Genomic DNA, 11,465 nt, shown 5'->3' on the forward strand with positions numbered 1-11,465 from the left:
AGGCGATGGACTGCTAATCCATTTTGCTCTGCACGCGTGGGTTCGAATCCCATCCTCGTCATTTGATGTCTTTAGTGTTCGAGAGTGCCAGGCAAAGTGGTTTAAAGCACTTTGCTTTAATGTACCTACCACCGCTTTAACGTTTAACCACTTTAAAGTAATCATCCTAAACATAGATACAGAAAAACACCACATCCCAGTATCATGCAGACGCGTGACGAGGTGGCCGAGTGGTTAAGGCGATGGACTGCTAATCCATTGTGCTCTGCACGCGTGGGTTTGAATCCCATCCTCGTCGTTTGATGTCTTTAGTGTTGGAGAGTGCCAGGCAAAGTTGTTTGAAGCACTTTGCTTTAATGTACCTACCACCGCTTTAACGTTTAACCACTTTAAAGTAATCATCCTAAACATAGTATTTTTTTCTATCAAAAATACTAGAAAAGGCTGTGTCTTCACAATTATGTTCTTTTTTAGAAAGAAATGGTATATGTGAGGATTTCCAGTCAGGATTTAGACCGTATCATAGTACTGAGAGTGCTCTAATTAGAGTTACAAATGATTTACTCTTATCATCTGATCGTGGTTGTATCTCTCTATTAGTGTTACTCGATCTTAGCGCTGCATTTGATACTATCGATCACAATATTCTTCTGAATAGAATCGAAAATTATGTTGGCGTTAGTGGAACTGCTTTGGCATGGTTTAAATCGTACTTATCTGACCGTTATCAGTTTGTAGCAGTAAATGAAGAGATGTCACACCGATCACAAGTTCAGTATGGGGTACCGCAAGGCTCAGTGTTAGGACCGTTGCTTTTCACCCTGTATATGCTACCACTGGGAGCTATCATTAAGAAGCATGGCGTTAGTTTTCATTGTTATGCTGACGATACTCAGCTCTATATTTCCTCACGCCCTGATGAAACCTACCAATTCACAAGATTAACAGAATGCATAGCTGATATAAAAAATTGGATGAATAGTAATTTTCTGCAACTTAATTCAGATAAAACTGAATTTTTAATTATTGGACAGAAAAGCTCCACAAGTAGTAACCGAGAATACTGTCTAACACTTGATGACTGCTCTGTCAAGCCCTCGCCGTCAGTGAGGAACCTGGGTGTGCTCTTTGATACCAATCTTTCATTTGAAAGCCACGTTTCTAGCATCTGTAAAACCGCATTCTATCATCTTAAAAATATATCTAAATTACGGCACATGCTTTCAATGCAAAATGCTGAACAGTTAGTACATGCGTTCATGAGCTCAAGGCTAGATTATTGTAATGCTCTACTGGGTGGTTGCCCTGCTCGCTTAATAAACAAACTCCAGCTAGTCCAAAATGCAGCAGCTAGAGTTCTTACTAGAACCAGGAAGTATGATCATATTAGTCCAGTTCTGTCAACACTGCACTGGCTCCCTATTAAACATCGCATACATTTTAAAATCTTGCTTATTACTTACAAAGCACTAAATAGTTTAGCTCCCCGGTACTTAAGCGAGCTCTTAACGCATTATACCCCATCACGTCGATTGCGGTCTCAAAACTCTGGCCAGTTGATAATACCTAGAATATCTAAATCAACTGCAGGCGGTCGATCATTTTCCTATTTAGCTCCTAAATTGTGGAATAGTCTTCCTAGCATTGTTCGGGAAGCAGACACACTCTGTCAGTTTAAATCTAGACTAAAAACACATCTCTTTACTATGGCATACACATAGAACATTTTTAACTTTCATTATTCAATTCAATTGACTGATTGTTAGGCTGCATTAACTAGGTCAGCCGGAACCGGGAACACTTCCCATAACACCTGATGTACTCGTTACATCATAAAAAGAGTGACATCTACGCTAATGTTAGTCTCTCTGTTTATCCCGAGGTTTATCCCGGATCTGGGCCCTGTCCGGATCGGATGGTGGACCTGCCTGGACATGACCAACGCATCCTGGAGTGTCTGCTGAGCCGTGTCAAATGGTGTCTCCTCCGAATTTGCCTCACTGGCACGACATGCTCAAAACCCGTCTTCGGCGCAATAATTCCGATCTTTCATGTATTCATACTCTTGTGTAATTGACGCCCCATCCTAAATAAATCTGTCTCTTCCGTGATACCCTGAAAATTTTGAATAATCCGATCTAATATGATTTCCGACCTGTAAGGTTGCCAGAATAATAAATCTTACACGGTGTGTTAATAGGCCAGAGGAGAACTGGCACCCCGACTGAGTCTGGTTTCTCCCAAGGTTTATTTTTCTCCATCACGCCCTGATGGAGTTTTGGTTCCTTGCCACTGTCGCCTTTGGCTTGGCTTGCTCAGTTGGGGACACTAAAAATATGATTAAAGTTATTCAACTTATTATACATATAAAATATATGAATTAGGTCTTATTTAATTCTATAAACTATAATACTGATCTGCCAACATTGTCGCTATATGATAAATTAAAATAAGCTGATAACATCACTGTTTTCTCCAGTACGACTGTACAGCCAAATCTAATTTTGTCGCAATATTATCCTGTTTGACACTGTGAAGCTGCTTTGACACAATCGTGATTGTAAAAGCGCTATATAAATAAAGTTGATTGATAGCTGCAGAAAAACACCACATCCCAGTTTAATGCAGCCGCGTGACGAGGTGGCCGTTCCTTCCAGCGATCGGCCGGTCTAACAATTCCTAACGCACTCCTAACAATTCCGAACGCACTCCTAAAAATTCCGAACGCAATCGAAACAAGTCCTAACATATTCCGAACAATTCCGAACACAATCCTAACAGTCAATGGTTAAGTCCTAACAGTATGCGAACAGAGCTCAACGGGGCAAAACGTTCATTGGCTGAACGGGGCAAAACAGTCATTGGCCGAAATATAGTCATGTGACTACAGTCATAAAAAGAGCGCCATTTATTCGAATGACTCATCATCTTTTATCACCGACACCAACCCCCATCATTAACGTTACCTCAAAACTAATATCTTCGTATAACGAGCAGGTAAGTTAAGTTCAGCATATATTTTAACCTGAAAGAGTTAGAATATATCGTCACGTATATGTTTGCTTACCAAAGCAGGCGGATATATGCTCTAAAATTCATCAATATTTGTCTATGAAAATAATTGACCTCAGAACAACAGGTAGCGTAATCTCTTAAGGCAAGCAGCATTTTAAAGATATGTGTCCTGTGCATATGATACACTGCCTGGCACATGACTTTAGTAACTAAATTTCTTATACATTTTGCATAATTACTATATAAACGTGGCTTTTTTTTTTAAATTATATTGACTTGTACTGTTTTCAATGTATTTATTTAAGTATTCTCATTACATAGTTATCGTTCATTGTATTTGGTATAGAGTTAAAAAAAATCTTTTTACACAAATGAATTAACAGAAATACAATTTAAATACTTTAACAACCACCCATGTAGTCAAATATATGCTTTACAGTGCATCAATATTTGTTTATGCAAATAATTAATCTAAATATGTAACTGTTAATCTCGAGTAATGTTAAAGGTAAGCAGCATTTAAAAGATATGTCAGACAAATCTACACTGCAACATGACTTTAGTAACTAAATGTTTTATACATTTTGCATAATTACTATATAAACTTGGCTTTTTACATTATGTTGACTTGTACTGTTTTCAATGTATTTATTTGAGTTTAGTGTAATGTTATCGTTCATTGTATTTGGCATAGAGTTAAAAAAAAATCTTTTTACACACATAAATTAACAGGAATACAATTTAAATACTTTAACAACCATCCATGTCTATAATCAAACAATCATCAATGTGTCAAATCCACCTTCTACCTAAAAATGTCTTCTGTTGTATTTTTTGTCCCTAACACTTTTCTTTAGATTTTAAATCAAGTATTTCCCAAAAGTAATGCAAGTCTGATATTTACAGTTTTGTTTCATATTTATAGACATGACTAAGATGGGTAAACCTGACTCGTATTGGCATGACATCATGTGCAAATATGCCCAAGGGAAGTACCACTTCACAACAGGCAAGAAGCCTGGGGCAAAGAAATGGAAGGATGCCTTGGACCGAATTCATAAGTGTCCATTACACAATCTGACCTGTGTATATGATATCTTTGGGAAAAGAATCACTTGCAAATGTGGTTATCATAAGGTATGTGGTGATAAATGTGATTATTTTATTTATGCTGATGATCAGTACTAATTTTAGTTTTTTTCCCCATCTCTTTTTTTTTTAAACAAAAATTTAATTAGAAAAGATTACATTTGAGTTTTTTGTTGAGCATCAAACTTGAAAAATAACATTAGTTTTAATCAGAGGCAAAATTAAGCAATGCTGTGCATTTTAGTGAAGATGCTGTCAGTATACTAGATGAATTTCTTTGCTTGTAAGGTGCATCAATGAGGTCTTTATTACAGTTTAGTAAGAGACTTAAACTGCACTAACACATTAAAAAGACACTTGCACAAAGATCTGAAGGTGGGTGTTTCTACAATTATACTGAAAGTAGTTTAACTTAAAAAAGATCAGACAACGGATTCGAAAAAACAAATATATTTTTTTTAATGCTTTTCATTTACATGCATTAGGTATTTGTATACCAAATGATGCAGCTTTATAAGGCTAAAAATAATTTAGTTTAACTATGCTGGCAATATTATCTGACCTAGGGAAAACACTAACATTTTTTTTTTTGCAGTCAGCAGAGCAGACATCGTTAGGGATGGAAGCAGGACCTCAGCGCAGTGCAGGCCCACGACCAGTGCAAAAACTCTTGTGGTGTAATAGTAACACATCCATCCTTTGGGTGGAAGATTCCAGGTGCAAGTCCTGGCAAGAGTGTGTGGTGTTTAGCAGAATAGTATTTTTTATTATAGTATTTATACATATTGTCACATTAAGTCCACTGGAGGCAAGGTTTAGAACCCAAGTGCAGTCTTTATTAGAGCAACCTTAAATCCAAAACATTAAACAACAGGTTAGGCTTGGCATGAAGCAGAACATAAACAATATACTCACTAACAGTGGGTAACAACATCTATTACACATGGCAAACATGAGGGCTAAAATACATAGACTAATGACTGGACAAGGGACACCTGTGAACAATGATCAAACAATAAACCAATGACATGACAGAACACAAAACAAGGGAGCACATGTCAGGATCACATGACAAACCAGGAAGTGCATGAAAAAACATGACTGTGAACATGATACCTCAAAAACATGAAACATAAAACATGAACATGAACCAACACCAAAACACCCTCTGACACATATATTATATTATTTCTATCTATCTATCTATCTATCTATCTATCTATCTATCTATCTATCTATCTATCTATCTATCTATCTATCTATCTATCTATCTATCTATCTATCTATCTATCTATCTATCTATCTATCTATCTATCTATCTATCTATCTATCTATCTTTAATGTTAAAGTTTTTAAATGTATAAATTATATATATTCATGTGTATATATATATATATATATATATATATATATATATATATATATATATATATATATATATATATATATATATATATATATACATAGACACATATGTTATTTACATTATACTTAAATAAACTTTTATTAAACTATGTGTGGAAGTGCTTATTATCATTAGTATATGTAAATATGTATATATTTTTATTATTAAACTGCATTTGTTTGTTTATTATAGTTGCAATCGATATTATTTAAAATTATATTAATACACATAAGGAATATTTATTATGAATGTTGCATTGGATTTAAGACTTTTGAATAAAACATATTAGTAGAAATACAAATACGTGTTCTTTGTTTTATTTCGGCTGTACAAAAATTATTTGAGGAAGTGTTTTGCGATTAAGTAAAAGTATAAATATTTATTTAAGAAATGTGTTAGTTAGTTTGTTAGTAAGGGAAATATGCATAGAGAACTGGTAACAAACAAAATATAAAAAAAAAGAAATATCCGGTTCCACCGCTTTTTTTTCCTTTTTCCTTTTCCCCCTTCGCTTTTTCTTTTTTTTTTCTTTCCCCCGCCATGGCAGTCCGCTTTGCCCTGTTTTTGGCCGAGTGGTTAAGGCGATGGACTGCTAATCCATTGTGCTCTGCACGCGTGGGTTCGAATCTCATCCTCGTCGATGGTTGTCTTTAGTGTTCGAGAGTGCCAGGCAAAGTTGTTTAAAGCACTTTGCTTTAACGTACTTACCACCGCTTTAACGTTTAACTACTTTAAAGTAATCATCCTAAACATAGCTGCAGAAAAACACAACATCCCAGTTTAATGCAGCCGCGTGACGAGGTGGCTGAGTGGTTAAGGTGATGGACTGCTAATCCATTGTGCTCTGCACGTGTGGGTTTGAAACCCATCCTCAACGATGGTTGTCTTTGGTGTTCGAGAGTGCCAGGCAAAGTTGTTTAAAGCACTTTGCTTTAATGTACCCCCATTTAGGCTAGCCTATTTTGCTCTACGGAGATCCTAGTAAAAAAAAGTCAACTGCAGGGATGCTGCTTGCATCATCCAACTGTTTACAACACATCATGGCAAGCTTTAACTGAATTACATTTTATTGATAACAGCAAAAAAGCTTGGGTTAATATCTGATAACATTCTGATTACAGGATCAATAATACAACTTCTCTGGTGCTTGGACATGGGCGTAAGAAACTCCAAAGTACTACTGAGATTGGCTGAGAAAAGCCCAAAATCTGAGAAGCCGAAACTTCTCCGTGTTCATGGATTCACAACCGTTTAAGAAACAGCAGACAACAGGAACAAAGGATTCTTTTCAACAAGTTGATAAGTCTCCTAAGAGACTGACAAAAATTGCCAAGGCTGACTGTATTTCAAGTCAACCTAGCGGGGTATTGGGTAAAGTTTTCAACCAGCAAAGATCACGCCTCGGATAAACCTCATAGGCTACGATATTGCCTCTGCGAAAGAATGCCCTACAACATCACAACATCTTCGATGCACATATCTGGACATGGAACGACAGGATGGTATCAAGCTTTAAACTGCTATGCAATCAGCTTCTGGCACTGATGGCTTCATAGTGTGACTATGAAAGAGGCGAGGGAAATGCACAAAAAGATTTATTCATTGTCCTCTTCTCACTCAAAAAATTGCACTGCTTCGGTACATCTGGGAGCAGAGAATTATGGGTATTCTGGCAGCAAAGGGGCGGGGTCATAATGCTCAGTCTCTAAGAACATATTTGAGTTCAGGATTGATTCAGCATGCCCTCTACGAGGTTGGGTAGGATAATGAAGAGTGCAAGGACACTGCAAACATTTTCTGAGGTAGGATCAATGCCAGCTATGCTATGTTTTTCTAGACTCAGGCTTTCTCTCTAGGTTCTTTCCAATAAAGTAAAATTAGCACACAAAAAAACATAAGCACATCTCCTTCCATCAACACAAATGTGAGTCTCCTAACCAAAATAATACATTGCTTCTTGCTGGTCAGTCTAAGGCTCGAATCTCTCATCACCTCAACATTTTTAAAACACATTAAGGTAAACTTTTTCTCCGTTGTGTTAATGATAGTGGCTGCAAAGCACGAATTCTGTCATGGGACGGGACATGGGACCTTCAGACATGGGACGAGGTGGCCGAGTGGTTAAGCCGATGGACTGCTAATCCATTGTGCTCTGCACGCGTGGGTTCGAATCTCATCCTCAAGGATGGTTGTCTTTAGTGTTCGAGAGTGCCAGGCAAAGTTGTTTACAGCACTTTGCTTTAACGTATTTACATCCGCTTTAACGTTTAACTACTTTAAAGTAATCATCCTAAACATAGCTGCAGAAAAACACCACATCCCAGTTTAATGCAGCCGCGTGACGAGGTGGCCGAGTGGTTAAGGCGATGGACTGCTAATCCATTGTGCTCTGCACGCGTGGCTTCGAATCCCATCCTCGTCGTTTGATGTCTTTAGTGTTCGAGAGTGCCAGGCAAAGTTGTTTGAAGCACTTTGCTTTAATGTACCTACCACCGCTTTAACGTTTAACCACTTTAAAGTAATTATCCTAAACATAGATGCAGAAAAACACAACATCCCAGTTTTATGCAGACGGGTGACGAGGTGGCCAAGTGGTTAAGGATATTGACTGCAAATCCATTGTGCTCTGCACGCGTGAGTTCGAATCCCATCCTCATTGCTTAATGTCTTTAGTGTTCGAGAGAGCCAGGCTAAGTTTTTTGAAGCACTTTGCTTTAATGTACCCCCATTTAGGCTAGCCCATTTTGCTCTACGGAGATCCTAGTAAAAAAAAGTCAACTGCACGGATGCTGCTTGCATCATCCAACTGTTTACAACACATCATGGCAAGCTTTAACTGAATTACATTTTATTGATAACAGCAAAAAAGCTTGGGTTAATATCTGATAACATTCTGATTAAAGGATCAATAAAACAACTTCTCTGGTGCTTGGACATGGGCGTAAGAAACTCCAAAGTACTACAGAGATTGGCTGAGAAAAGCCCAAAATCTGAGAAGCCGAAACTTCTCCGTGTTCATGGATTCACAACCATTTCAGAAACAGCAGACAACAGGAACAAAGGATTCTTTTCAACAAGTTGATAAGTCTCCAAAGAGACTGACAAAAATTGCCAAGGCTGACTGTATTTCAAGTCAACCTAGCGGGGTATTGGGTAAAGTTTTCAACCAGCAAAGATCGCGCCTCGGACAAACCTCATAGGCTACGATATTGCCTCTGCGAAAGAATGCCCTAAAACATCACAACATCTTCGATGCACATATCTGGACATGGAACGACAGGATGGTATCAAGCTTTAAACTGCTATGCAATCAGCTTCTGGCACTGATGGCTTCATAGTGTGACTATGAAAGAGGCGAGGGAAATGCACAAAAAGATTTATTCATTGTCCTCTTCTCACTCAAAAAATTGCACTGCTTCGGTACATCTGGGAGCAGAGAATTATGGGTATTCTGGCAGCAAAGGGGCAGGATCATAATGCTCAGTCTCTAAGAACATATTTGAGTTCAGGATTGATTCAGCATGCCCTCTACGAGGTTGGGTAGGATAATGAAGAGTGCAAGGACACTGCAAACATTTTCTGAGGTAGGATCAATGCCAGCTATGCTATGTTTTTCTAGACTCAGGCTTTCTCTCTAGGTTCTTTCCAATAAAGTAAAATCAGCACACAAAAAAACATAAGCACATCTCCTTCCATCAACACAAATGTGAGTCTCCTAACCAAAATAATACATTGCTTCTTGCTGGTCAGTCTAAGGCTCGAATCTCTCATCACCTCAACATTTTTACAACACATTAAGGTAAACTTTTTCTCCGTTGTGTTAATGATAGTGGCTGCAAAGCACGAATTCTGTCCCTTCAGACATGGGACGAGGTGGCCGAGTGGTTAAGCCGATGGACTGCTAATCCATTGTGCTCGGCACGCGTGGGTTTGAATCCCATCCTCAACGATGGTTGTCTTTAGTATTCGAGAGTGCCAGGCAAAGTTGTTTAAAGCACTTTGCTTTAACGTACTTACCACCGCTTTAACGTTTAACTACTTTAAAGTAATCATCCTAAACATAGATGGAGAAAAACATCACATCCCAGTTTCATGCAGACACGTGACGAGGTGGCCGAGTGGTTAAGGCGATGGACTGCTAATCCATTGTGCTCTGCACGCGTGGGTTCGAATCCCATCCTCGTCGTTTGATGTCTTTAGTGTTCGAGAGTGCCAGGCAAAGTTGTTTGAAGCACTTTGCTTTAATGTACCTACCACCGCTTAAACGTTTAACCACTTTAAAGTAATCATCCTAAACATAGCTGCAGAAAAACACCACATTCCAATTTCATGCAGACGCGTGACGAGGTGGCCGAGTGGTTAAGGCGATGGACTGCTAATCCATTGTGCTCTGCACGTCTGGGTTTGAAACCCATCCTCAACGATGGTTGTCTTTGGTGTTCGAGAGTGCCAGGCAAAGTTGTTTAAAGCACTTTGCTTTAACGTACTTACCACCGCTTTAACGTTTAACCACTTTAAAGTAATCATCCTAAACATAGATGCAGAAAAACCTCACATCCCAGTTTCATGCAGACGCGTGACGAGGTGGCCGAGTGGTTAAGGCGATGGACTGCTAATCCATTGTGCTCTGCACGCGTGGGTTCGAATCCCATCCTCGTCGTTTGATGTCTTTAGTGTTCGAGAGTGCCAGGCAAAGTTGTTTGAAGCACTTTGCTTTAATGTACCTACCACCGCTTTAACGTTTAACCACTTTAACGTAATCATCATAAACATAGCTGCAGAAAAACACCCCATCCCATTTTAATTCAGCTGCGTGACGAGGTGGCCGAGTGGTTAAGGCGATGGACTGCTAATCCATTGTGCTCTGCACGCGTGGGTTCGAAACCCATCCTCAACGATGGTTGTCTTTAGTGTTCGAGAGTGCCAGGCAAAGTTGTTTAAAGCACTTTGCTTTAACGTACTTACCACCGCTTTAACGTTTAACCACTTTAAAGTAATCATCCTAAACATAGATGCAGAAAAACCTCACATCCCAGTTTCATGCAGACGCGTGACGAGGTGGCCGAGTGGTTAAGGCGATGGACTGCTAATCCATTGTGCTCTGCACGCGTGGGTTCGAATCCCATCCTCGTCGTTTGATGTCTTTAGTGTTCGAGAGTGCCAGGCAAAGTTGTTTGAAGCACTTTGCTTTAATGTACCTACCACCGCTTTAACGTTTAACCACTTTAACGTAATCATCATAAACATAGCTGCAGAAAAACACCCCATCCCATTTTAATTCAGCTGCGTGACGAGGTGGCCGAGTGGTTAAGGCGATGGACTGCTAATCCATTGTGCTCTGCACGCGTGGGTTCGAAACCCATCCTCAACGATGGTTGTCTTTAGTGTTCGAGAGTGCCAGGCAAAGTTGTTTAAAGCACTTTGCTTTAACGTACTTACCACCGCTTTAACGTTTAACTACTTTAAAATAATCATCCTAAACATAGCTGCAGAAAAACACCAGAGCCCAGTTTCATCCAGACGTGTGACGAGGTGGCCGAGTGGTTAAGGCGATGGACTGCTAATCCATTGTGCTCTGCACGCGTGGGTTCGAAACCCATCCTCAACGATGGTTGTCTTTAGTGTTCGAGAGTGCCAGGCAAAGTTGTTTAAAGCACTTTGCTTTAACGTACTTACCACCGCTTTAACGTTTAACTACTTTAAAGTAATCATCCTAAATATAGCTGCAGAAAAACACCACATTCCAATTTAATGCAGACGCGTGACGAGGTGGCCGAGTGGTTAAGGCGATGGACTGCTAATCCATTGTGCTCTGCACGCGTGGGTTCGAATCCCATCCTCGTCGTTTGATGTCTTTAGTGTTCGAGAGTGCCAGGCAAAGTTGTTTGAAGCACTTTGCTTTAATGTACCTACTACCGCTTTAACGTTTAACCACTTTAAAGTAATCATCCTAAAC

At 39.1% G+C, this 11,465-nt stretch overlaps 7 non-coding genes across 7 annotated transcripts; 5 read left to right on the forward strand and 2 right to left on the reverse strand.

Moving 5' to 3' along the window:
• The first annotated feature begins 216 nt into the window (after positions 1-216).
• Positions 217-298, forward strand: trnas-gcu (transfer RNA serine (anticodon GCU)). The gene has a single exon. It is a non-coding gene; the product is annotated as a tRNA-Ser (tRNA).
• Positions 299-6,813: 6,515 nt separating this feature from the next.
• LOC137058933 (U4 spliceosomal RNA) lies at positions 6,814-6,954 on the reverse strand. Its single transcript, XR_010900896.1, has one exon. It is a non-coding gene; the product is annotated as a U4 spliceosomal RNA (small nuclear RNA).
• Positions 6,955-8,595: 1,641 nt separating this feature from the next.
• On the reverse strand, positions 8,596-8,736 carry LOC137058922 (U4 spliceosomal RNA). The gene has a single exon (XR_010900886.1). It is a non-coding gene; the product is annotated as a U4 spliceosomal RNA (small nuclear RNA).
• Positions 8,737-9,613: 877 nt separating this feature from the next.
• Positions 9,614-9,695, forward strand: trnas-gcu (transfer RNA serine (anticodon GCU)). Its single transcript has one exon. It is a non-coding gene; the product is annotated as a tRNA-Ser (tRNA).
• Positions 9,696-10,087: 392 nt separating this feature from the next.
• trnas-gcu (transfer RNA serine (anticodon GCU)) lies at positions 10,088-10,169 on the forward strand. Its single transcript has one exon. It is a non-coding gene; the product is annotated as a tRNA-Ser (tRNA).
• A 392-nt stretch (positions 10,170-10,561) lies between these two features.
• On the forward strand, positions 10,562-10,643 carry trnas-gcu (transfer RNA serine (anticodon GCU)). Its single transcript has one exon. It is a non-coding gene; the product is annotated as a tRNA-Ser (tRNA).
• A 629-nt stretch (positions 10,644-11,272) lies between these two features.
• trnas-gcu (transfer RNA serine (anticodon GCU)) lies at positions 11,273-11,354 on the forward strand. The gene has a single exon. It is a non-coding gene; the product is annotated as a tRNA-Ser (tRNA).
• Positions 11,355-11,465: the final 111 nt, after the last annotated feature.

This window comes from Pseudorasbora parva, chromosome 22 (genome assembly GCF_024679245.1).
Source record: "Pseudorasbora parva isolate DD20220531a chromosome 22, ASM2467924v1, whole genome shotgun sequence".
In the NCBI taxonomy this organism is placed as follows: Eukaryota; Metazoa; Chordata; class Actinopteri; order Cypriniformes; family Gobionidae; genus Pseudorasbora; species Pseudorasbora parva.